At 42.6% G+C, this 26,100-nt stretch overlaps 1 long non-coding RNA gene across 1 annotated transcript in view; it reads right to left on the reverse strand.

The window, feature by feature from the left end:
• Window positions 1–661: 661 nt before the first annotated feature.
• The window catches only part of LOC119814159, a 34,602-nt gene continuing 9,163 nt past the window's right edge, over window positions 662–26,100 (reverse strand). The window contains exon 2 of the long non-coding RNA XR_005285367.1: window positions 662–817. This is a non-coding gene — a long non-coding RNA (uncharacterized LOC119814159). The remainder of the gene's footprint in view (window positions 818–26,100) is intronic.

Consider the following 26,100-nt stretch of genomic DNA (forward strand, 5'->3'; position numbering starts at 1 on the left):
AGGTACTTAACTTCACATTAGGGGCAGCTTCTAAGGAAGCCCAGTCCAAGAAAGGGGCTTAACAGGAATAATGAAAATCCCTTCTATCAGACAAGAAGAATGGGCTGGGAGTCATGTCCAGGCCCCTAAACTGGTTTTAAAGACTTGCCTCTGTCTTTATAAACTGTTTTAAGTACCTATACTTTACTCTGACCAGAGGCAGCCCTGTTGGAGGCTCCCTAATGAGGTGCTATTAAAAGTTGGACTTGATAGTGGGGGTAGATGCTTTTCATTTTGCTCTTTCTGCTCACCGTGTTCTTCTTGCTTTCCAACCACAGGTAGCACATATCATAGACATCCTCTTCCCTAAATATCCAATCTTGATGTTTTTTACCCCTGAACATGGCAATCGACTGTTTGTTTTCTTTCCTGTTAACTGATTGGCAGTTGTTAAAGCTTGATAGAGTAGAAAATCCTCCCCAGTGGGCTTTGAATGGATGAGATTCACAGAGCCACGTTCTAGCTCGTAGATACTCAGAGATGGAGACTCAAGCCTCCATTTTTCCACACAAGATCATGAACCCCCAGGGTCCTTGACCAGACAAAGATTTCCTTGGATCACTACGTTGGGCCTGAGTGAGGGATCACACACCTGGCCTACCTCCTGAAAATACACGATTGCTTCAAAGGAGGTGACTTTATTGAGAAGATGGCCCCTTGGGTAGGGTAGGCTCCCTTCGCTCCTGAAGACAGTAGTTGGTTGCTGTCAGTTAGCTCTCACGTCTCTCCCGTTGCTCCTGTGTGCTGCATCACATGGCTCCATAGGGGATGTACATCTCTAAGAATGAAATGGGCCAGAGCTTGTTTATGGGTGTTTCTGGAGAGGAGTAGGCTGAGAAGTGCTTTGCCTTCTTACCCTACACAACAAGGAGTGGGAGATACTGAAAAGAGCCGTGGTAGAGCCTTGAAAGACAAAAGGAAGTTCCTAAGCTGACAGGCCACAGGATGGCATGGTTTTTAGTTCGATCAATAGTGTAGCTATTACATGCCTGTGAGAACACAGAAGAGTTCTCCACCTAGAGAGTGTCCAAGAGGCAGAAGAAGGACACACCCCAGCCCTAGCCTTTCCCCACTCCAAATCCCACTAGTTTAGAGATATACACTCAGTTCTTCGCACAGAGATTGGGAGTAAGAAACTGTCATGAAATGATTTGCCCTCCCCCATCTCCCCTACTTTCTCCCTACCCCCCCCCCCCCAGGCAAAGAGACCAACTCTTATTCAGAGCTCTTGCTAAAGAGAAAGGCAAAGAAATTGAATATTGTGCACATTAAAGAAAACCTGCATTCATGAAGACACAGAGGGGACTGTGAAACCTCAGCTCTCACTCCCCTCAGGACATTTTATGGATCAAAACATGAACGCAAAGTTAGATCAACTACACTCCTAGCAATGGCTATGGGTTTCTCTCTAAGCATTTGAAGGGGCCTTAACCATGCTGGCCTGTGCTGTGGGAATGCTCTCCCCACGCTTTCCAAAGCTTCAGATATTTATGACCAGGGCAAGCTGCAGGCGACAGCATCTGACGCCGTCTTTGGCGGTCTGGTTTCTATTCTTTCTGACAATGGATGTGTGGAGGGGCAAAGTGTTGGACTGTTTACTACTTCAAGACATTTTAAAAGGTAATGAATGTACAAACATCACAGGAAAAAAAAAAGAGCCCTCTGTAAGGTGGTTCAGAGTCGGAGAGAAAATTCAAACAATATTAGCCTCAAAAAGTCAACATCAGACACCCTTCTACTAAGGACCTACAAACAAACAGAGTTACTCTGTGCACACATTAACAACCGCAACGCAGGCCTGCTGGGTTGTTGCCTTCTCAGAGCCATGAGTTCATAACATGAGTTTGCAGAGGACTTAGAAGGTTCCAGAACCCTGAGGAGATTTGTCTCCTGAGGGCCTTCAGTATCATAATTTTTATCCTTGATGTCTAAGGCGGAGGAAGACCACGGGGAAAGTGAGATTCCTGCTTGACTGAGACACATTTGTCTCTAATACCCACCCACCTGTCCTAGTGTGTGGGGAACAGGAGGGGCCAATTGGTTTTCTAGTTCTTGAGAGTCCACAGAGACAAAGTGCTGCTGGGCACACACGTCCCTGCCCAGATGCCCCATATCTCAGAATTCAAAGGCAGAAGTTACCATTTGCAAAAAGTAAATAGTTCACAGTGAAAAAAGAATCTACCATTTTGTCTTCCTGCTCACACAGACACCTAGGATGTCAATTGCTTCCTATCCCTTCACTCACCGGATGATGGACTAAGCAAAACAAACAAACAAAACCACCCCCAAATAAAAACCCAAACAAAATAAAAAATAGGAAACAAAACAAACGAAAAACCCCAAATGGTTTCTTGTAATTTTCAATGTTTTTCAGAATTTTGCTTCACAGCTCTTTAAAGATTGCCCTAGGTCTGGTGGACCAAGTCTTTGGGAGTTGTAAACAAGGTGGCTTGATCACTTCTGGTTCCCCATATACCTATGTCTAGAAGCATGAGGTGCGGGAGTTCAGAGGAGACAGTTTTTCTCGCTTGGTATTAGACAGGACCTCCATACTGCTATCTGATGGTGACTGGACTTGCTAATGCCTTCTGAATCAAACCTGCCTGACAACGGCAGTCCACAGGAAAATTGGTGAAAAGCATGTTCCAAGCATTGTGCTTTTTTGCAAATGTTACTTTTCCTGGAAGAAGATACTTTTTGCTACAGCTTACCAAAAGGACGCACACACACACACACACACACACACACACACACACACACACACACACACACACGAACGCACATGCTCACGCACGCACGCTCGCGAAGTATAAAGCTTAGTATTTTTAGCCTATCTTTTTCACATTAAATCTATTTTTTTGATGCAACTGTACAAAAAGTTTCATATTGCAATTACCACAATCACTCTTTTATAATACTAGGTCTAAACTCTCATTAATTTTTATTTATTTATTTTTTTATTTTTGGCTAGCTGCACAAACTTAATCAACCACAGTGAAGTTTCAGGCCACAGTGAAGAGAAAATGACTTTTCCTCCTCACAGTGAACCATGAGAGCAATAAACGCAAGCTCACAATGTGTGAGACTTCCTCTTGGCATTTAGACACCACACTAGGGAAAGGCCCGGAGAGCCACAGGCTTGCCTTTAACAGATTCAAATGCAGACGATGACTTGCAGAACCTGGAAGCCTGTCTCATTTTTGCTAGATCAATGTGGCAGGAAGACACACAAACAGCAAACAAACAAACAAAACACCTCAGCCATAATTGTGGTTGGCTTAACGCATCTCCCAAGTCAGTCAATAGCAGATGGCCCTCCCGCTGCCCCCCTTCCCGGTGCCTGATAAAGCTAGCCTCTCCCCCGGATCAAGGTATTAAGGTTTCGGTTATTTGTATTGATTTTATGTGCTGCCGGCCATGCTGATCTGTGGTTCACAAATTCCTCTTTTAAAATGTCACCACCATTTCATTTTCTCTGCCATCAATATTGTAGTCCAGAGGGCTTCCTGTTAACCTCCAGGGCTCTAGTCTTCCTAGATACCCTACAGTGTTGGGGGGAGTATGGCAGGTTCCCAAAATTTTCACAGGTGCCATCAAAACGGGTGACCATGAGATTTTTCCCAAGGAAAAAAAGAAAGGGATGGAGCCAGGGAGGGAAGGGAAACAAAACAAAAAGAGGCTTTCAAGTATTTTTCTCTGATACTTGAAACCATGTTTCTCTATTGTCTGTCTGCTGGAAACAGACAAGCCCTCTAGTGGTTAACCAGGGAGCTTAGACACAATGGAAGGCTCACTGGATAGCTTTTGATAGCATCCTCATGGCATCCACACCCATGGACAGGTGTGTGTACAGGAATTCTATGCCTGAACACAGTTCTCACCAGCTGCATCCTCATTGCTACCTGAAATAAATCTTAAAGATGTTTTGAATTGGCAGATAATTTTAAATCAATAAAGACTTCCCCTGGAAGGGCTAGAATCTTCAGTCAAACACGGAAACATGGCCATTTAATAATTTCAAATAGATCTTTTCCCTTTTCAGCCCAGAATAAACTCACTTTCCCTGGAAGCCAGACAGGAACCTACACACCGGCTGTATTTATCAGTCGACGGCGAGCCTTTAACAAACACGCAGCGGGTGAAAATAAAACACATGTTTTCCCTTATTTCTCTGTGAGCGCTTACTTAAGGTTTTATTATATTTGGCCATGGGACATTCAGTAAACTTACTGATGATATCAAAGAATGATTTTACAAACAGTAAAAGTTACACTATTGACACCTCCAAATTCTGGCATATTTACATTGTGTTAGGGGCACACTTGCTCAGGGAGATTAACAAACATTACTAGGAAGGCTGTGGCCAAATCCACCCTGGTTGTTTATAAAACCTTTACAATTCATCAGCTTCCACTAACACACTGGCACTGTTCAATTACCATCAGTTTTAGAGAGCTTTAGCAAAACATCTAGTGCCCATGTAAATAGACAAGTCTGAAAACTAGCTGGTCTGTTGGCTTACATACTGTAGGTAATGTTTTCTTTTGCTCAAATTTGTTCTGGAAACTAATCACGCTCTGATAAAGCCATCTGCAAATATGAGAAAGATTGACACCCACATGTCAAAGTTTACACAGCCTGACCAAGTGTACATATAGTACAGATGATGTAAGGCCGTCTCTCTGAGCTTCTCCAGGGCCATGTTGGAATGGAGCTCCCTAGAGGAGCACAGCCATGGGAAAGTGAGCCTGTCCAACTCCTTGTCAAGCTAACGCACTTCTCAAGGGCTGGCTGGGTGCTTCTGTCTCCTTGATGGAACTTTCATGCCATTGTCAATCCAGGATCACCTGGTGATTATGGCTAAACTAATTCCAAACAAAGGCCCTTACTCCCGCGCACACAATGGCGACTTAACTGCACGACAGAAAGGATGACGGTAGCTATCTGTGACGGAGATGATATGAAGTGGCATTTGCATAGCATCTCATATGATGGGAGTTTCTTCCTGCACAAGATGTACCTTGTGGGGAGGACTATACTATGCCTTGACCTGTGCACTCATGTCAAAGGAAACCTGAATCCAAGGCAGATAGAGAAATGAATGGGGCTGAACACAAGGTGGGAGGTGATGGATATTCATCCATGGTCCACTTTGATGACAAGCTTATCTGGGAGTTGGAGTGCCCAGTGCAAGTCTCTCTTTGCTGGTGGGTGGCAGTGGCTGTATTTTGTGCTCTAATTTCCCTATTTGGAAACACAGCAGAGAATGAAATCAACAATTTTGGGAAGGAATTATTTGTAGTGAGATTATCTTGATTCTTGACGCTCCCTCTTTACTCTGAACTCAGAACTAATATATTTGAAATCTTATTCTTAAATCTGTCTAGGAATCCACCATAGACTGCCTTGCTGGCCATTTCTAGAATACAGCCTAGTAAGTCTGAATATTTAAGAATATTTAATATGAATACAAAGAACTTGACTTATTTGAAGGATACACTGAATTTTCTGAAGCATTAGGACATTTGTGATTGCTCCATAGCTTTTTTAAAAAATCATTTGCTAAATCTTTCAGTTCCCATGATAAAAATCAGAAATGTATTAATACAGCAGTAAGTCTGAAATTTTCTTTTCTAAATTGCCAATTTTCAGATTTTACTTCCCCCTTTTTGAGTTTTCTATGTGTGTGTATATGTGTATGATTGTGTGTGTGTGTGCGCGCGCGCGCGCATGCGCATATACACATTACATCAATGTATGTACAGAGGTCAGAAGTCAATGTTGAAATGTCAAGCATCCTCCTCCATTACTCTTCACTTTTGGGGGTTGGGAGACAGGGTCTCTCCTTGAACCTAGAACTTATTGATATGGTTAGTCTGGCTGGCTAGTGAACCCCGAGCATCTGTTTATCTTGACCCTACCATCACAGGGTGGACTGACAGGTGCGTGTTGTCACGTCAGGATTTTAGATGGGTGGTGGCATGCAGCAGGCACGTTAGCCACTGAGCCATTGCTCCAGTGCCCAGACTTCATGATAGATTATTAAAGCTGTAGTCAGTAACGGATTATTGCTATTTTGTTACTGATTTAAAAATAGCAAAATCAAACCTGAAAGATAGGTCTGAGAATTTTGTGTTTTAAGACTATAATGAATATTTAGTTCTTGTCATTGTCTCCTGAAGACGTTGATAATAATGGTGCTATTTGTTCTGTTCAGTATGCATGTTTGGAAGATGCGAGCACAGCTGGAATCTCAGCTGAGCCATAGTCAACCATTTGTCTTCTTTGATCTTTACGTATCTATGAATTCCAACATTACAAGCCTAGGTCCCACCCTCAGAAACTCTTGAGTCTTATTAATTGCAGATTTTTGTAACTGTGACGTCTCCCTAGTTAGCTGTCCTATAATAGCAAATTCTCTAGTTACCAGAAAATGAGTTTAACACACACCTATGATCCCAGTGTTCAGAAAGCTGAGCAAAGAGGATTGTTATAAGTTTGAGACTAACCTTGTTTGTACAATAAGTACTAGGCCAGCCAAGGCAGAATATTGAGACCTCTTTCTTATTTTCTTCTCTTCTCCCTTTTTCTCTTCTTTCCTTTCCATATATATATATATATATATATCATATCTATATATAAAATGTATGTGTGCGTGTGTCTACATATGTGTGTGTGCACTCAAGTGCTTATGCGTGCATGTCAATATATGTGTAGAAGATATACACACATATACGGAGTACATGTATTTATACTCATATCTTCAAAATATAGAATGTGTGTGTGTGTGTGTGTATGTGCGTGCATGTGTGGTATGTGTGGAGACCCCTCCAAAACTGAATATAACAAACTGCTAAGAAGTCTTAAGGCATTCTCTGTCTTTGAGTATTGCTCAATTCTTTGAGCAGTCTTTAGTCCTAAAATGCTACTCTTAGAACCTATAACCTCTTTTGTGCTTCTCTACCTATATTGATATGAAATGTGTAACGATTTTTACAATGATCCTTATCACACAGAAGCCTCTTCTATGTTAGCTCATAAAACTTAATTTCCAATTTCCTCCTTGCAAACAATAAATGATCTTTGTCCCCGTGTGGGTAATTGGATCACGGTGGTAGGTGATAGCTTCTCAGTTACCAGGTAATTCTGCCTCAGAGCTTAGGTTAAGAGCAGGGTGGTAACTCTTATTTCTGGGATAGGAGGAGAGGGGCCAGTGTTTCCGTTTGTTGATGCCTGTGCTGTGCCAGCCCCTGGCTGGCGACTTGGGCTGTTATCTCTTATATCACCAGCTCTTTTATGCCTCCTTATTCAGGTGTGCCACCCATTCCCCTCTTAATACCCTTTGATACTTTCCACAGCTCCTACCAACAAGACTCAACTCTCCTGAGGCCTGGTATGGTTTGGCTAGTGCCATGCTGACAGCTGCAGCTCTTTTCTCTATCCCTTGTTTTCAGTGCTTTCCTTCCCATTGACCCACAACTGCTCAGTTCACACACACACACACACACACACACACACACACACACACACACACATATCCCTGAGACCAGGACAGTTCTGGCACACTGCAGGTGCTAAATCAACTCTTCAGACATGGAGGACAAACAAATGAATGCATTTCATCCTTTGGACAATCCTAAAATAAGGAAATAGAGGATCAAGGGGAGTTAGTCACATGTCCAAGTCGCAGCTAATAGCAAGCAGAGGTTAATGTCTCAGCAATTCTCGAAGGTCTCGCGTGGGATCCTTCATAAAGCCCCTAGGCAGATGAAGGAGCTCAGGCTGGCGGATCATGTTACCCAAAGGCAATGTAGAAATGCTCACGGAGTGTGCCCTCTCTGCAATTTTCTTTCCCCTCGGATGTGTTTGCAGCCCATGGTGTTCCTAGAGATTTTATTTATCTGTGGATTTTCTTTGAAGAAAGGCAGCCGGCGGATGTTTTTTAGAAGCCAAGGTGAGAATTAGTGAGATGCTTTGCCATGGCACCTTTTACAACACTGGAAAACGATCATTAGACTCCCTCTCTAGGATAAAGGATTTGCATCTGGCTTGCTTTGTGCAAACAGCGCTTTTGTTGATTTATCAACAGGACTTCGCTTGGGGTTTTGGATTGGATTCCAGAGGTTGGCACCTACACTCTAAAAAATCTAAACAGAAGGAGAAAATAAATCACCAACTGGCACTTTAAAGGCAAAGATTTATACCAAACTTAATGAACTTCCTGTCTTGCTGAGCGTGAGGAAAATGTCATGTTTACCCCAATGCTCTCTGCTCCTGGCAGCCCATGTGCTGGGTTGGAAGGGATGCAGAAGTGGGTCAGACTCACCCAGCTGGAACTCAGGAAACTCATTAGAGTGCCAGCTCTCCACAAGCACTGTGGCCTTCCTAGTCCACCCCTTCCCCTGGCTGCGTACCTTGCCCAAGGAGAAACGGGCACCAGGTTGCAGTGTGCTGTTTTCTAGAAGCAGACTAGCGATCGGCGATTTCCAGTGCGAGTGGCTGACTCGCTGCCGTATGCGAGAGTGTACTGTGTACTGCGGTTCTTGGAGACCCCAGTTGGGGCTGGGGAAAGTGGGACATTGGAAATAGTTAGCAAGCGAGCGACAACGTCACCAAAACTACGGCAACCTTAGTCCTTCTGAGACGTCAAGAAATCCATGTGGCACTACAACAGCAGTGAAGGAGCTGGGGGTACTCAACCTCCTAACTCCCACTAACTGGTCAAGAGCTGCTCCCAGGAATGTGAATTTTCTAGGATTTCCCAGTCCGCAGAGTCTCTGGGTGGAGAACATATCACACCAGCGAGGAAACCGTCAAAGAAAGGGGTACAAGGGTGGGCAGCCAGGAGTGAGAGCATTCAAAAATGTAGGAAGGGTCTGAGTGGGTGGGTCTAGTCACCTGCCATGTTGACTCCCTAGAGCTTCCCTTGCCACCATTTATGTGGTTTGTGCATGGGGCCTGGGAGGGAGAAACATCTTAGCATCCTACCCAGCTGAAGAATCTTTCTTTCTTTGTAAAACTTGGAACAGAAAACTTTCTTTGATTATAACACTTGTATAATCAATACTCGTCTGTAAATAATCTGACTCACACCACGGCATTGCAAGATCCAAAATCCTAATGATTGCTCAGTCTGCATTTTCCTACACATCATATGAGGGATGCCCAGATTAAAATTGATATGAACAACCTTCCTGCCACTAGATTCCAGAGTGAACAATGGGACTGATTTTAAATAGGGAGAAAAATCCTCTTGCCAGATTAAATACACCCAACTCCTGCAGATAAAACAAGAAAGGTATATGGCTAAGTAATCCATTTATTTGAAAAATGACCAGGAGTTCTGCAAGCATAGTGACACCAAGAGGACTTTGTCACCATTAAGGATATCACTAGTTTATGCACCTCTGACAGGACCAGTACATGATTCCCTTAGACAACCACACATTCTATCTGTTAGTGTGGGCCAAGTCTTAAGGGTCTAGGACCATGCCTTCTTTTTCCTTCACTTTCCAAAGTCAGGTGATAGTTGTGTTCTGATGTAAGACGCTTTCTTTGGGAGCAGAGTCAGGGCAGGTGTGTTACCCAAATTAGAGTGTGCTGTGGTCAAAAGGCTGGGGATTTTTGCTTGGTATTTCCTTATCTTGGGATTGAAACACCCCAAAGTTGGAGAACAATGGTCAATATTTAGACATGTTATGAAATCATGTCAGTTCTTCTTGATTGAGAGTCTCTTTGGATTTATTAAATCAATGGTTTCTAAAGTCAGAACCCAGCATTGTGTAAGCATGGCTTTTTGAAATATTTCTAAGCAATGCTTAAATAGTAGAAACAAATGGAAGTTCACCTGTTTCCTTTATTCACCTGTTAGAGTGGACTAATTCCCCAGATATACATTTTGGGTAAGAATAAAAAAAACACATTAGTGTATCATATATCAGAAATACTCTTTTGGTTATGGCTAATTGAAATTGATATGGAAAATTGGAAACAGATCCTGGAACTGAATATAAACTTATACTCAATTCATTCATGATGCCAAAGCTGTGTTTGTATACCTGGTGCATATTTGTAGTGCTGACATTTTAATGTTAGTAATAAATGACTGGGCTTGGTTTCAGGTGACAGGAACTCACCTGTGTGTTTTCAAAGTATCACCTAGAGTGAGCAGTCCACAGGCAAGAGGGGCCCCTTTTCCCCTTTAGTCCAGCATCTTGCCTACCCTGCATTCGTTAACCTACAAATGGTGCTTTGCAACTTACCCCCTTTGCCTGTTAACCATCTTGCTCATTCTCCCACCCTTTTCCTCATTCTCCAGAAATCCCATTTCTTTTGCAGTGTTTTTCAAGTAGTAAGCATGAATATTCTAGCAACCAATGAAGTCTGTCATTGGGAGACAATCCAGGAACCTCACTCAGTGTTCTCATCATCGAGGCCTTCCTGTCTTGGTCCTCTGTTCCTTAAAAAAGTCTCATCTGGGATCACACACAGGACCACAGAATGCTTGGGCCCACGTTTTGAGGACAAACGCAGCTTGGTTAAGAGAAAGACATTTGTTCTCCCACCTCCCTAAACTTTGAATTCTCGAAGTGATGTCTTTTCACACCTTTATCCATGTTCTATCCTGGAAACTTATCCGGATTCTTGTTCCTACCCCATTATCTGTAGAGCCAGTCCACAGTCTTGCCAGTTCATCTCTGGACACTTTCCTCTCTGTCATCCCCTCAGCTTTGGTTCTTCGCTTTGCTCTTGCCCACGTGGACTGTTGGAAGGGTCCCCCCACCCTCCGCACTCATCTAGCCTGCACTAGGCACATTCATCTCCACCCGTCCTTCAAAAACTACGACTGGGCCATCTTTCTCTGCTCTCTGTGTCTCCAGAGGCCAACCTCTGCCTTGCTGACAGGAGCCTAGGACATTTCCATAACACATCCTGAGTCCATACATTTGTCTGCAGTGCCTAATTGGCATTTATGCTTCCATTGTCACCTACTCACAATCCCTTCTCCACGTACCCTCAGAATAAGTTTGTAAAAGTGTCTCTCTTCTGTCTCAAGGGACTCCTGAATTCTCACAACTTCTTTGTGTCAAATCTAACCTTCCAGAAATGTCTCTTAATTCCTTCCAAATCTTGCTCTGACTGTCCTGGATTCGGGACACTGTATTGTGTAAATTCTGATGTGATGCTACGTGAAGTACCCTGCACCACTCAGTGTGCTGGAGACACTGGTTCTTATACCTTCAAAGTAGCGAGTCTTCTGGCCTTTGGCCAACTGTCCGTTCTGAAATATTCTACCCACTCCACCTCCACCCCAATACTATTGCTGTCTCCACATACTCAGACACTGCTGAAGTCTAGTGTCTTAAATATGACAATCACATGGGAGAGGGAAGAAAAGAGAAGTTGAGAAGACCTCAACACAAAATTATAAACAAGAGCCTTAATTCAAACAAAAAAAATTCTGTATAGGGGCATGATTGGCAAAGTAAGGAAATCTGGAAATGGGCTGGATATTAAGTAATAGCAATATAAAAATTTTCAATTTAAGAAGGTTAATATAGCATTAAGATTATGTTAAAAAGAACATTTCCTTTTAAAGGTGTATATTCTAAGTGTTTAGTACTTAAAAACATAGCATTATCTATAAAATAGCATATTTAATGTTAAATTTCAAGAAAAATATGCAAAAGTCCCCAACATATTCTTAGCACCACAAATGCCTTTCCCCACATGATTATTTGTATTATTTAAACATATAAAATTTCTTGACCAATACATTTGTCTCATTGTCTTTCTCTGCCCTTTTAAATGTTTTTGTGTGAATATGATTTGTCTGTTCTCAGCGCTTTCCACTTTGTGTTAATACTTGTTATGCACCTTTTCCCCCTGCTTATTATCAATGTTCACCTTTATTTTTGTTTTGTAGTCATGGACCTGAATCAGGGCATTGTCTTTTCTGATCTTTTCTTTCTTTTTATTAAATCTAAATCTAAGCTTGTACTGATTTTACTGAGTGAATCTCATTCCTTCCTATTAGCTGATGACTGGAGTGGGTAATGTGCTCACACAGGCTTTTCATGAATTGGCCAAGTCCTCTGTGTTTCAAATGCTTTTGCAATGCATGGAAAACTGAGCATATTATTTTTATTATTTAGACATTAGTGCTATAATTGCTCACACTGCATTTAAGTGGACTGTACTTTTCATCTTATTGTTGTTTAGAATATTTTTCTCTTCCCAAAATAAGACCTCAGCAGAGAGTTATTTTATCCATTCTCCTACTATGTTGAGATCAACTGAACCTGCTGGCCTACAGTTACTATCAGCCACATATGGCTGTTCTGAACACTCAAAATAAAAGTAGTCATACAGAGATGTCCCCAGTGTCAAAAACCTGCTGTAGTTAGAAGACTCAGAAAGAAGAGTGCAAAATGTTTTGTTACTAGACAAATTGCATAGTGAAATGAAAATATTTTGGATACAATGGTTAAGTGAAATTGTTAAAATTATTTCACTTTGTCTTTGATGCTCTTAAAAGTGATGTGATGCTTACAAAAAATTTAAAATTAGGTCTTGAATATATTGTTTCCACTGTATTTCTAAGATTCAGAAATGCCCTTTATTCTGATTTGTTGTGAGTTATTTGTTGTTAGTTATTCTTAAAACAACCAACTGGCTTCTCTCCTTAGCACTTCCAGGACCCTTAGTATGTTCCATATCTTACTCACTGAGCCTTTGGTTTTCTGTCTTGCTCTTGGGAGGCAGTGGCAGGTGGACGCAGACTTCTGGATTTCTATGCATGTGCTTTGCTGGAACCTGCTTCCAGCTCAGCCTTCTGTCAAGCTTCTGTTTGTTCTTCTTGTCCCACACCCTCGTGCTTACTTCCATCTTGGGAATTTGTGAGTCATTGTATCTGTTTTTATTGCAACTTGTCTATGGATAACGGTTCTGGAGTCTCATTTATGGGTTGTATTTTCTTCTCTTCTATGGCTTCTCTTTATTATGTCCTAAAAAGAGTCTTTCCACTATTCCTATGGAAAGATTTTGATTTCGACTTTCCCCTTGTTAAAAAACCAGCTTTTAGTTACAGATATGGAGAAGCATGCATTCTCAAGACTACTTACATTTTGCAACTCACCTCTGTAGTTTGCAGATTCTCATGGACTTTTGCCTAGGCCTCCCAAACTAACTCCAGACCCTGATCTCCCATTAGTATCCTTCCTTAGTATTTCCTCCTCCTCCTCCTCCTCCTCCTCCTCCTCCTCCTCCTCCTCCTTTTACCATTTTTTTATTTAAAAAATTTACTTTTCATTTTATATACTAACCCCAGTTACCCCTCCCTCCCTTTCTCTTTCCCCCTTCCCCCTTTCCCATCCCTCATCCACTCCTTAGAGGGGGTAAGGTCTTCCTTGAGGAGTCAACAAGGTTTGGGATACCAACTTGAGGCAAGACCAAGCCCCTCCCCCTCTCCCCTGTATCAAGACTGAGCAAGGTATCCCACCAACTGGAACGGGCTCCAAGAAGCTAGTTCATGCACCTGCAATAGGTTCTGGTGCGACTGCCACTCACCCCGTCCCCCCAACAGATCAAAGCATACAGCTGTCACCCACATGCAATTTCCCCAGCTGCCAGTCTAGAATCCGTGAGCTCCCACTAGCCCGGGTCAGCTGTCTCTGTGGTTTTCCCCATCATGCTCTTTATCCCCCATGTTCATATGATCCCTCCTTCCTCTCTTCATCTGAACTCTGGGAGCTCAGCCCAGTGCTTGGCTGTGGGTCACCACATCTGCTTCCATCAGTTACTGGATGTAGGTTCTCCGATGACAATTAGGGTAGTCACTAATCTGTTGAAAGTGTAAGGTCCTTTCAGACACCCTCTCCACTATTGCTAGGAATCTTAGCTAGGGTCATGCTTGTGAATTCCTGAGAATTTCTCTAACACCTAATTTCTTCCTAACCCCATAAAGGCTCCCTCTATCAAGATATCTCTTTCATTGCTCTCCCCTCCACTCCTCCTCCAACTCAGTCTTCTTGATCCCTCGTGTTCCCATTCCTTCATCCCCTCCCTTCTACCCCCTCCCAGTTTACCCAGGAGATCTTAAATATTTTCCTTCCTGGGCCCCTCCTTGTGTGTCCGTCTTAGGGTCCCCCTCTTTTACTTAGCTTCTCTGGGATTGTGAATTGTAGCTTGGTTATTTTTTGCTTTACATTTAGTATCCACGTAAGTGTGAATACATACCATGCTTGTCTTTCTGCGCCTGGATTACCTCATGCAGATTTTTTTGCCTGCAACTTTCAAGAATTTTTGTTTTTGTTTTTCCTTGTATTTTTTTAAACCACATATTCCATTGTGTAAATGTATCAATTTTCTTTGTCCATTCTTTGATTGATGGGCATCTGGTTGTTTCCAGATTCTGGTTATTGCAAATAATGCTGCCGTAAACACAGTTGAGCAAATGTCCTTGTGCAAATGATTGTGCAACCTTTGGGTATATGCCCAAAAGTGGTACTGCTGGGTCTTGAGGTAGATTGATTCCTAATTTTCTTAGAAACCACCTTACTGATTTCCAAAGTGGTTGCACAAGTTTGCACTCTCACCAGCAATGGAGAAGTATTCTCCTTACTCCACATTCTCTCCAACATAAGCTGTCATCAGTGTTTTTGATCTTAGCCATTATGACATTTGCCTTTGGGCAACTGTCAACTAGATTCCCATTACTGTGACAAAATTTCTGAGATCATCAACTTAATAGGAGGAAAGGTTTGTTTTGACTCATGGTTTCAGAAGGATTCAGTCCAGGGTCACATGGGCCTTGTTGCTTTGGACACAGAACATTGTAGAAGGAGCATGTGGGAGAGGAGACCCATTACTACCACATCTATAAACAGAAAGATCAGGACCAGAGGGGCAATGTCCTGATACCCTTTCAGGGTCTGTTCCCAGTAGCCTGACATCCCCCCCCCCCTTACCTACTAACAATGCATCATCCCTAAAAGTACAACACATCAATGGTCAACACATGGACCTTGGGGACACATTCAAGATTGAGACTGTATCAGTGTTACACAATCTTGGTTGCACGTGTCTCCAAATTTGAAATTCCCCATTTACTACTGAAGAAGCCTGTCTGTCCTACCTGCTCCTCATGCTGTAACTTGGGTATCAAATGATAGGCTCATGCCCCTCTTTCAAGAGTGGGTCTCTGACTGCCTCCTGGCATCAACAATGTTCCCACCACCACCAAATTCCCCTATCTTAGCCAGGGGCCTCACCTTCTAGTTCCACCTCACAGTGGCCTCTTTTGTTGCCTGCAGTTTGGTGCAGGCAATGAAGGCAGAGTCCTCTCTTGTTCAGCCTCTCAAGCTACCAAGTGATCACCCTTGAGCATCCTATGTTTTTTTTTTTTTTTTCCGTTGCTCACAGCCACTTCAGAGCTTCAGCCCCCTTCCATGACTCCATCCTCCAAAAGAGCCAAGGCTATGTTAGTCAATAGATCCCCATCTTGGCTTTGGACAGTATTCTACTTTAGTCCAGTGTGTTAGTCTTGCAGAAATTTTGGGTCCCTGATTTTGTGTCTCTTAGTTCCTAACTTTTTTTTTTTTTTTGGTGGGGGGTTTAAAAGAACCTAATCTTTCACATTTATTTTCGAATCAGGGTATGGGGGTGAGCATGTTGTCCATTATCTACCTCGTTAATATACCTACATATACTATTCTTTCCTGCCTGCTGTTCCCTGGGCGGGAAATGCTCTTTTTAATCTTCTCCTTATCAACTCAAAGCCCATCGCAGGAGAGATTTACCTAGGACATCTTTCCAAGCTTTTACAAGTTATTTCAACCTCTTGACATCACTACTTTTATATACTGGATATGCCAGTTTTTTTCAGAACTTTTTGACCCATCACGTATAATTAACTTTAACTATTTGTATACATACGCAATTGTCTTTCTATCATATTCTATGTCTCTTGAGGAAGAAAAGAACACACAATCCTGATCTAGCTCTAGATTTAATAAACATTTGCTGAATTGAAACCCTGGGCTGCCCACCTTTTGGCTTGGGAGAGCAGCAGGAATTTTGAACGGCCACCTCTCAGAGGCTGCATGGCAGTCTGATGTCATAAGAACGAGACGCTGTAGTTTTGCATGTACAGTCCAGCCCAGTGTCCTTTGTCTCATCTCATTCCTGTTATCTGAAGCAAAATGCAGGAGTGCTATGTCCTCTTCAAAAATACATACTTTCCTCTCTACACTGGAGAGAAGAAGCAGAGCTTCTTTTGAGAGGAAAAAAAGAACTGCTCAAGCTGCAATAGTGTTCTCTTCCCCGCCTCCCTCCCTCTGTCTCTTCCCCGCCTCCCTCCCAATCACAGAAATATTAAGAAACAAGACAGCATCCAAAGACACAGCATTCTAAATGCTATCCTGATTTGTCCTTATCTGCAATATATATGCAAGCCAGGCTCAGTTGATAAACACAGACAGTCCACCTGACTTCACAAAACAAACAAATAAATATCCAGGCAGATGCTGATTTCCCTGTGGAAATTTTACAGGGGAGTTAAGTTATGGAATGTACACAGACCTGCAATTGTCATGCAAAACGGGTTGGCCAGGATTTCAGCGTCTATACGTGGGTTGAGTAAACCAGTTCGAAATAGGAGACCTGTGACTTTGGCTGGATATTTGAAGGGAAGCAACTGGAAAGTTAGAGCACAGAGTCATTTTCCTCTTATTGCATCTTCCTTTTGTCAGTGACCGTGGCTGTTAGCTTTTACTTTAACTGAGTCATCCAGGGGCCTCCAAGATAGTGATGTCTAAGGATGCTCTGATCTAGAGAGGACACTGCCAAACTCATCAAGGCCTTGCTGAGAGACCAGACAAATAGATCATCTGGGAAGCGCCTCTATAGGAGTAACACAGACATCAACAAACACATTTAATTTTGGCATTGTATCATTAACAGCACACTGCTTCTGTGTGGGTGACTCACCAGTGAGAACTATGATAAAATTAGGAAGCGTAATTTTGGCATGGTATCATTAATACTAAGGCTTTAAAATTTTTTGTATCCAAGTACAGAACCATAATTTTATTACTGACAGAATCTATCTAAATGTATAAATTGTTTTAGATGTTACCAGAGTAACAATATTATTTTCTCTTTATTATAATTCTTTAGGTTAAAAGTAGTTATTTTATTCCCATTATGCAAATAGAAAAATTTTCTAACAAATATATACTTCACTTATTCTACAAGTCAGCAGTTAGGATAAAAGGAAAAAGGAAGTTAGGATGTAAAGATGTGGGAATATGTGATGGTGTCTCTTTAAGGAGGTAACCTTTGTTTGGGTCAGAGTTTGAACCAGCACTCAATGCTTGACCCATGGTGCCTCTTAGTGCTCCTCAGAGAGTCATTAGCCACCTGATGACAGCATCTTCCTCACAGTTGTGACCACCCCCACATTGCTGTAGTTCAGAGCGACCTTTCAGTAGGGAGGGCTTGCTAGCTCTCCACCTCTGACTTTTTATTTGGTCAGAGGACCCCTACCCTCCTCATTGCATAAACCTGGAGGTATTTAAAAAGGAATCTTTCTGGTTGGGTGTGGTGGTATCTTTAATCCAAATATGCAGAAGGTAGAAGCAGGAAGATCTTTATGTGTTTAAACCTGATCTACATAGTGAGTTTCATGCCATCAAAGGACATAAAGTCAGACCCTGTCTCAAAACTGAAATATAATAAGATGGAGGGTTTCATATACAAAACACTTGTTTGACATTTGCTAATATAAAGATTAAAAGCCCAACTCTTTATAGACAAGATTTAATTTTTACTCATTTTCCCCTTTCATTGAGAAATGAAAATATTGACAACCCAAATGTACATCAAGACATAAGATGTACTTTTTGCATACAAGAGAATATTAGTTAATATTAGCTTGCCTGGCTTTAGACTTGAAAACTATAAAGATGCAAATACAAATTTACTAGCAATAACTTTCCACTCCACTAACTTCTAGGTTTCTATTGTAGGTGATGGAATACATGGAGAGATGTCCTATCGGTGCAGACACTGAAGGCCACTCAGGCGAACCGATTAGACAAGTCTCAGAACATTTGCAGGGAGCTTTTTGCCACCTGATTTGTATTTCACCGACTCTAAAGCTGGGAGATGGATTTAGAGAGATTCTCAAGGCCACAGTGGATGCTATGTGGCCAGAAAGGGGATCTCTTAAGTAGAGAAAGTCAAACAAGTTAAACCAATCTGCTGCCACCTAACTCTCCTGAGTCTGCCAGCAAGTACGATGTGATGAAGGTTAGCTGTAAGTTATCCTGAAAATGAGTCTCAGAGCAAACCCTCTCATGCAGACTCTCACTGCCATAATTAACAAGTGGTCAAGGGACAGCTCCAGCCCTTTCCTTTGGGATTGTCTCAGCATCCTTCATCACTGTCTTTTTCGGTGTTTCTAGGGGACAACTTTCAAGGTCAGTACGGTGTGAGCAGGGAGACTTTGATTACACAGAGAGGCAAGCCCAGGCTCTAGGTATTCTCTTATTAATGGTTGATACTAACTGGACCTGGATACCACTACTAACACCAGGGAGACATGACATAACACCATGAGAGGTCTGTGTACCATTCATGGAGGGCAAAAGATCTCTCCGTTTCTCCAGGTCTTTTACATCATGATGCGACATCACTCTCCTCCTCTTAGTGTGCTCCTGAGTGAGCCACTGGTTTGCCTTCCCTTCCCTGAGAACTCCTCTGTCCTGGAGGTGCAATTGCTGAGTTTCACAGGGCAATGTATGCTTTGAGAAGGTGCTTAACCTCTGTCTTAGTTTGTTTTCTGTTGCTGTGATAAACACCATGACCAGCAGCAACGTGGAGGAGGTTTGTCTTAGTTCGTTTTCTGTTGCTGTGATAAACACCATGACCAACAGCAACGTGGAGGAGGTTTGTTTGACTTACATATCTAGGTAATAATCTATCAGCGAGAGAAGTCAGGGCAAGAACTCAAGCCAGGAACCTGAAGCAGAACCACAGAATAACACTGCTTACAGGTTTGCTCTTTGGGTCAGGTTCAGCAAACTTCCTTGAAAAGCCCAGACCCACCTGCCGAGAGATGGTATTGCCCACAGTGAACTGAGCCCTGTATTACAATTAACAATCAATAAAGTGACCCACAGACATGCCTATAGGACATTCTAATCAAGACAATCCTCCAGTTGAAACTTCCCATAGATTATTCTGAGATGTGTCAAGATGATAGATGGAACCAACTAGGAAAACCTTTGAGCCTTTCTGCAGCCATATTGTCCAGACTGAAACAGTCCCTTGGACTCCTTAGAGCATCGGTTCCAAGCCTCCTTCCACAAGGATCCCCAGATCACACAAATCCACAAATACTTAAGCCCTTTGTACAAAATAGAAGAGTGTTTGTATTACTTTATGCACAACTTCCTATGAAATTTGAATGCTATCTAGATAATTTATAATCCCTAATGCAATGTAAGCATGGTATAAATAGTCACCTCTATCATTTAGAGAAGAAGCCTTCTCTCTGCTGTTGGCATCATTGCCTCTCAGAGTCTTCCTAGGCTCAGTTTAGATGAGACTTTTGCCAAGCAGCTCCCATCTTTTGTTGATTTGAATCTGTGACCATGGTGGCTGGGAATATAGAAAGCCAATTCTACAACAATTAGCCTTTCACAAAAATTGTGTCCTGCATAGTTGTGGCAAACATTGAGTTGGTATCTATGGAATGTATCAATTTGCTTTTGTGTGACCATGATCAAAACACTGCACAGCAACCATTTAAGGAAGGAAAGATTTATTTTGGCTTGTGGGTTTAGAGTGTTTCAGTCCATCATGGAGAGGAAGGTATTTCAGGTTAGCTCGGCTCACAGCAATGGGAGAATGTAATGGAGGTTGTTCACTTCACTTGCAGACCAGGAAACAGAGGTGAGAAGCCACAACCAGAGGCTAGGAATAACTTTTAGACAAGATTGGTTGTGTTTAGGATGGTATAATCATACATGTGGATTGATTTTAAGAGACTTTATGTTTAATTAATTAAGGAGAAACCTTATTTTTTATGTACACTTAATCCATCTAGAATGAACTCGTGGCAAACAGCACTACAATTCATGACTGGATGAAGTTAATTTAAAATGCATTGTTTTCTGTAAGGCAAATCCCAGATTTCTTGAACTCTGGAGACCTAGGTGGCAGTTCATACCACCTTGGAGGCCACTTGAAACAATATCATCACTATCAAAAAGCCCAAAGACACACAAACATAGCATTAAGTGGCCTGTGGGAAAGATCCTAGTCACAGTGTGTGAACTAGACAAGATGGCAGCCTTGTCCAGCCTCAGTTGCAGACAGTCCCTGGAGCAATTCACTGTTTTGGAGATGTGATGCACATCTCTAAGTGACTTAGAGTTAATTTGGGGTCGAGAAAAGATCTTCGAGTTGAGGCTAGTTCACAGATATTTATTCGTGGATAATGACAATGAGCTTCATTAGAATATTGACAGATATCAAACAAGAGGAAAACAGGATTGAAGAACAGGTATGGAGAAGAGGCAGGAACAGGGGATCATTATTTTGTCTAATTGCAAAGAACTCTTAAGAACCTGGCTTGCTAGTTTAAATGACCTCAAAAGAAACTATCTTAAAGCAAGAATGGTAGATGGTATTGGGAATTGCTGAACTCTGCATAGATCTAGGAATTTGATCTGACTGGGACAGTGAAGGACTGAAGAAAAGACATTCATTCACTCAGAAATCTGGGACTGGGTGGTCTCGGTTCTCCGATGCTGAAGCTGTAGTACCCAGGAAGGTCAGAGTGTTTGTTATGTAAGTTTAACAGGGAGGAGTTACTGCATACAATTGAATCAAGGAAGTGGGAGTTATGGTATATAAATGAGGAGACAGGCTTTGTCAATCTTGGTAAGAGCAGTCTTTGTAGGGAAGCAGTTTGAGGCCATAAACATCCAGGGATGAGAAAGCTACAGTGGACATCATCTGCACACACTGTTAATATTTGCACTAGGACCAGAGGAAGGCTTTGCCATTCCTCCGAGCTTCACCAAGGGAAGGATTTTCTACTCCCCTGGGGCTGAAGCATTGAGATCCTGGGCATGGTTGTGCCCATGTCAACAATACACATCCACTCAGGATTGCATTCACTTAGGGCTTCCTCTCGTCCCCTCAGGTAGTCACTGAGTATCTGCTGAGTAAAACAATAACTTTTTCCCCATTGATGAATTATTATGCTTCCGTATCAGACACTTTACCACTGAGCTACACCTTCAAGCCAAAACAATAAATAATAACTTTGAAATTTGTTTTTTGTCTGTTAAACATACAGACCCATTAGGAAAGAAATAGTGCAGCTGTATGAGAGATGCATGCCTGCAATCCTAGCACTCAGCAGGCTGAGAGTCACAGTTTAAGAGTAGCCTATACTACATACTAAGAGGCTGCACACATGCATGTGTGCACGAGTGTGTGTATGCATGTATGTATATATGCATATACACATATATATGCCTCTATAAAGACATACATATATATATATATATATATAAAAAGAATACTATCTGACATAATATAGGAAAAATCTATCCCATTTGACTCTATTTATAGACATAACAATTTCTGATTAATTAGGATATTTACCTTTACCCTGATATCCTGGTATAATTACAGTTTATAAAACAATTGTTTTATAAAAGATGATATTTGTGTATAGTTTTTTACTTAAATTATCTTGGGCAGTTTTCCACTTTAGCAAACACAGAGGAATTTTGTTGTTTTCAGCAGATCTACATATGCAAATAGTTTATCTCAACAATTCTTTTTGAAGTAAGTATCTGGTTCTTTCTCTTTGCACATTTTGATGAAACCACAGTGGTTATTCTTAAACAGACCTTTGCAAAGCTATGTATTTTCTGTGGAATAAACATGAGCATGTGCACGCATACATACACAGAATTACTAGGTAATAAAAAGATGCACTTGCATACGGTTTATAATTGAACTATCAGAAAAGTTATTTCATCTTATAAAACATGTCATTGAATTGTACTTGTTGCTTCCTGGGAGGCACTTGCTTTAGGAGCCCCAGATTTCTATGCTACTGTAAGGTAGGGAAATCTGCCTTTGACCTGAGTCTTGCCTGTGTTACGTTGTTAGGGACCAGCATCTCAGGGAGCAGGGGTTTCCCACACAACCTCACTGGGCCTTATCAGCTGTGTTCACTATAGTTCAAGTCCTAGGGAAGAATATTTTCAGAACAGCCGTTCATGGCAAGGATGGAGGAATCCAATTAGTACTGCAATCAGGGCCAAGAGGACTGATCTGAGTTAATGAAATGCAGAGGAGGCTGGGGTCAGATGTACTGGGCATGTGCTGGACCCTTCTGTTCCTGGTTGTCTCATCAATAGTGCTGAAATGATGATAGCCTCTTGCTAGATTATTGGGAGGAGTGACATATTTGTGGATGATTAGAAGTATCAAGCACTCAGCCTGTGGGAAGCATCGCTTCTTCATAGTACGAAGGAACTAAATGCCATTTGCTTTTGACAGTAGAAGCATTCAAAGGCAACTTGGCTTTGCCTCTTGATCATTAAGGGCTCACATTAAGGCTTACAGCCTTACAGGTTTTGGAAATTAAGTCCAGCCCCAGTGATAACTGAGCCTGAGGAAAAACCTTTGATTTCCAGCTAGCTTCTCTCTCTCTCTCTCTCTCTCTCTCTCTCTCTCTCTCTCTCTCTCTCTCTCTCTCTCTCTCTCTCTCTCTCTCTCCCTCCCACCCTTCCTCTCTCCCTCTCCCTCTCCCCCCTCTCTCTTTCTCTGTTTTTTCGAGACAAGGTTTCTCTGTAGCTTTGGGGCCTGTCCAGAACTAGCTCTTATAGACCAGGCTGGCCTTGAACTCACAGAGTTCTCCAGATTGCTGTGATTAAAGGCAGGCGCGACCACTGTCCATCCAGCTGGCTTCTCTTTGCTTGTTTTAAGAGACTTTTGTATCCCTCTTTGTAATTATCTCTCTCCTAGATCTTTGTTCACTTTTTCTCTAAATGCCCCCTCAAGCATTATTCTCATGCACGAAAAGAGGGACCAGTAGACGCTGTCTAGGCCCAGCATGCGAAGCTAGAATATATGATGGTTCTATCTGAAACCCCTCCATCATAAGGCACAACTTGCTCCTTGCACCAGAGGTTACTAGAAGGTGGTGGTTATAATTTGGGCATTGTCTCAGAGCCCAGACAGGCTGTCCTCTGCAGTCTTTCTAGAAATTAGGTTGGCTTCTGCCTTCTCTTATTAATACATTTTGTTACTTCCTAATGACAGGATGAATGTGGATCCTGGGTAAGGGTTTGGAATATTTATACTCTAAACAGGAACAGAGGGGTAAATGCACCACCGCCTTGCCCATCCCTCTCCCTTACTTGTGCAGCCACTAAGCCAGTTCTCTCTCCCTTTGTTTGGTATTCAAAGCACAAGAACAGTGGCCATGAATATCAGCGAAGAAAGAGTGAGGGGATTTTGGGTGGAATATCTTAACCCCAGGAGTGTGGCCCACGCCGGGTGGTCAGACTGTTTGTTTAGCAGATGGACTGGGGATTGGAAGACAGGGACTAAAAGGCTCTCACAGTTTTAATGTAAGGGATTAGAAATATTTCACATGTGGCTATAAGCATAGGGAAATGATTATTTTCCTTGAATATCTTGTCTGTTTGGTCAAGTGGGGTTAGAAAGTAAGATATACAAAGCAGAAAGCAATAACTTTTCTGCTTGGCTTAAGAGACCCAAAGTAGCATGGGACTGTACCCCATTTCTCTCTGTCACCTGAAGAAGGGGCTGCTTTCTCAGAGCACACAATCCCCTCAACTAGTCAAGCAGATGGTAGGTGGGATGGTTGGATAGGTACATTCATAGATGGATAGTTGGACTGTTAGCTAGTAGCCAGTTAGACTGATAAATAGATTATAGCCAACTTACAGACAAAATAAACAATGTAAAAATAGTAATCATTTGGATATTTATTTTAAAGTTTTTTTTTTTTAAATGAGAATGGGATACCTCAGTTACACCTATAACGTTCAACTTGGGTATAAACATATGTTATTCGTAAATGAGATTCAGCTCTCTGGTGGCATACTGTCTAGTAGTTGTTAACACATAGAGGCAGGTGAGACATTTGCTCTGAGCTTGCATGAAGGAATTTAACGGTTTAGGACTTTCAATATCAGGCAAGTACAAAGTCCCTTGGGCTGTCCTCTGCTTCTCCAGAGGTTTCAGCAAGGAGTCCCGTGCAAGCTCGCTTCCAGTCAGCATGTGTTCCCCAGCTTGGCTGGCGCAGCTGGGATGAAAAGGTGCCTACACAGGGCTTGGCCCTACTAAACGCACCTGAGAGGGATGGCTGTGACCCTACCAGTGGGGGACTTCCACTGCACCAAGCCTCCCTAGAGACCGAGGCGGCAGGTCACTCAGGTCACCTTCATGCTGTGAGAACAAAGTCCGGCTGAGCTAGGGTCCCAGCTGCGGGTTCGCTGTGTAAACACAGCGCAGACAGCCCCCGGCCACGTTAGGGTCCTGGGCTCTCCATTGTTAGGTTATAGACGTGGCTGTAGTGTGAAATTGTGTTTCCAATTGCACACTAGCTTAAGCGGTCTCCTAAATATCCTCTTACAAGACCCATCTTGGTCTGCCACTTTCTCCCTGCACTCGCTCCCGTCCCCCACTCCCTAGGCCAGCACTCCTACCTCTCCCCAGGATGTTAATAGGGTCAGTTGCAGCTGAAACGATCTCATGGTGACCTGGTGTGATATTTTGCTACCCATTCCCAAGCCTGAGATTCTCCTAAAGTCAGGTATGAGTAAGAAGCCGGGTAAGAAGGTTTCCTCTCCCTTCGGTTGCCCTTTTCGTTACCGGTCATAGCGCTGACTCCCGCCAGCAGCTGCTCCCTGAGGACCTGGTTAATAGAAACTTGGAATGCAGGTTCACACCCCGGCTCTTAGGTGTTCAAGGGTGCTCGTTGGAAGGACTCAGGCCATCCATCACTGTCCCGAGCTACTTGAGAAATGGCGTGATGGACTGGCCAGCAAAGCCCCAGACCAGGCACCGTGCTCACTGCAATTCAATTAGTCATGGTCAGAGGGAGGCATTATTATTCATATATCACCGATTGTTCCCAAAGTAAACAGAGCCAGGATGAGGTCTCTGATCCTCCCACTGCCTTTAGCCGGACACAAAAGAAAAGAAGTCCGGAGACGGCAGGGAAGGACATTGTTCTGAATTCTGGCCTCCTCTGCCTGCAAGCTTCCCTCAGATCTTGTGGATTTCTTTCTTTTCTTTTTTCTCCCTTTCTCTCCTTCTTTTTTTCTCCACAGCCTTACAGATAGTGCTCTTTGTGTGCATATACAGACCCAGTAAGATCATTTTACTCTCTTATTGTTATCAATGTCAGATCTTCCCACACAGGGCAGCACACTCCCTTCCCTTTATAATGGATATTGCTTCACAAAAACCAGGAAGTAGATGGTTTTCAACGGTGTGAACTATCCTGTCAGACTCTAACAGAACCAATAACTTCCCAATTAGCAATAAATAATCCCTGCAGAAATAAAGGTGACATTTGTATTTTGTAAAGTGCTAACCAAATTAGCCGTGGCCTGGCCAACCCCCATCTGTTTATCAGTTTAGCCCAGTGCAAGTGAACCCAAGATAAATGCCAGTTTTCCCTTCGATAAATTTTACAGCCATGCCGAAACTGCCAAAGCACACAGGAGAAGTCAAAGCAAAGCTGTGTTCTCACTGACAGAAAAGTCAATTCTGAGGCCAGACTTAGGCAAGAGCCTGGAGACCCCCCCCTCCCACCCCCTCCTAACTCTAGTCTTGTGTGTTTATAATATGGCTGTTTTCTCTGGTAGGGGAATGAGCCAATTTAGGGAGCTGAAAGTTCAATTGAACAAGCTCTCCTTGAGACAAGACTGGCTCGAGCTTGTCAGCAGGACCAGGCAGGAAACTGGGCCCACCTTCCAGCCTTGCTTT

Source organism: Arvicola amphibius, chromosome 5 (genome assembly GCF_903992535.2).
Source record: "Arvicola amphibius chromosome 5, mArvAmp1.2, whole genome shotgun sequence".
NCBI lineage: Eukaryota > Metazoa > Chordata > Mammalia > Rodentia > Cricetidae > Arvicola > Arvicola amphibius.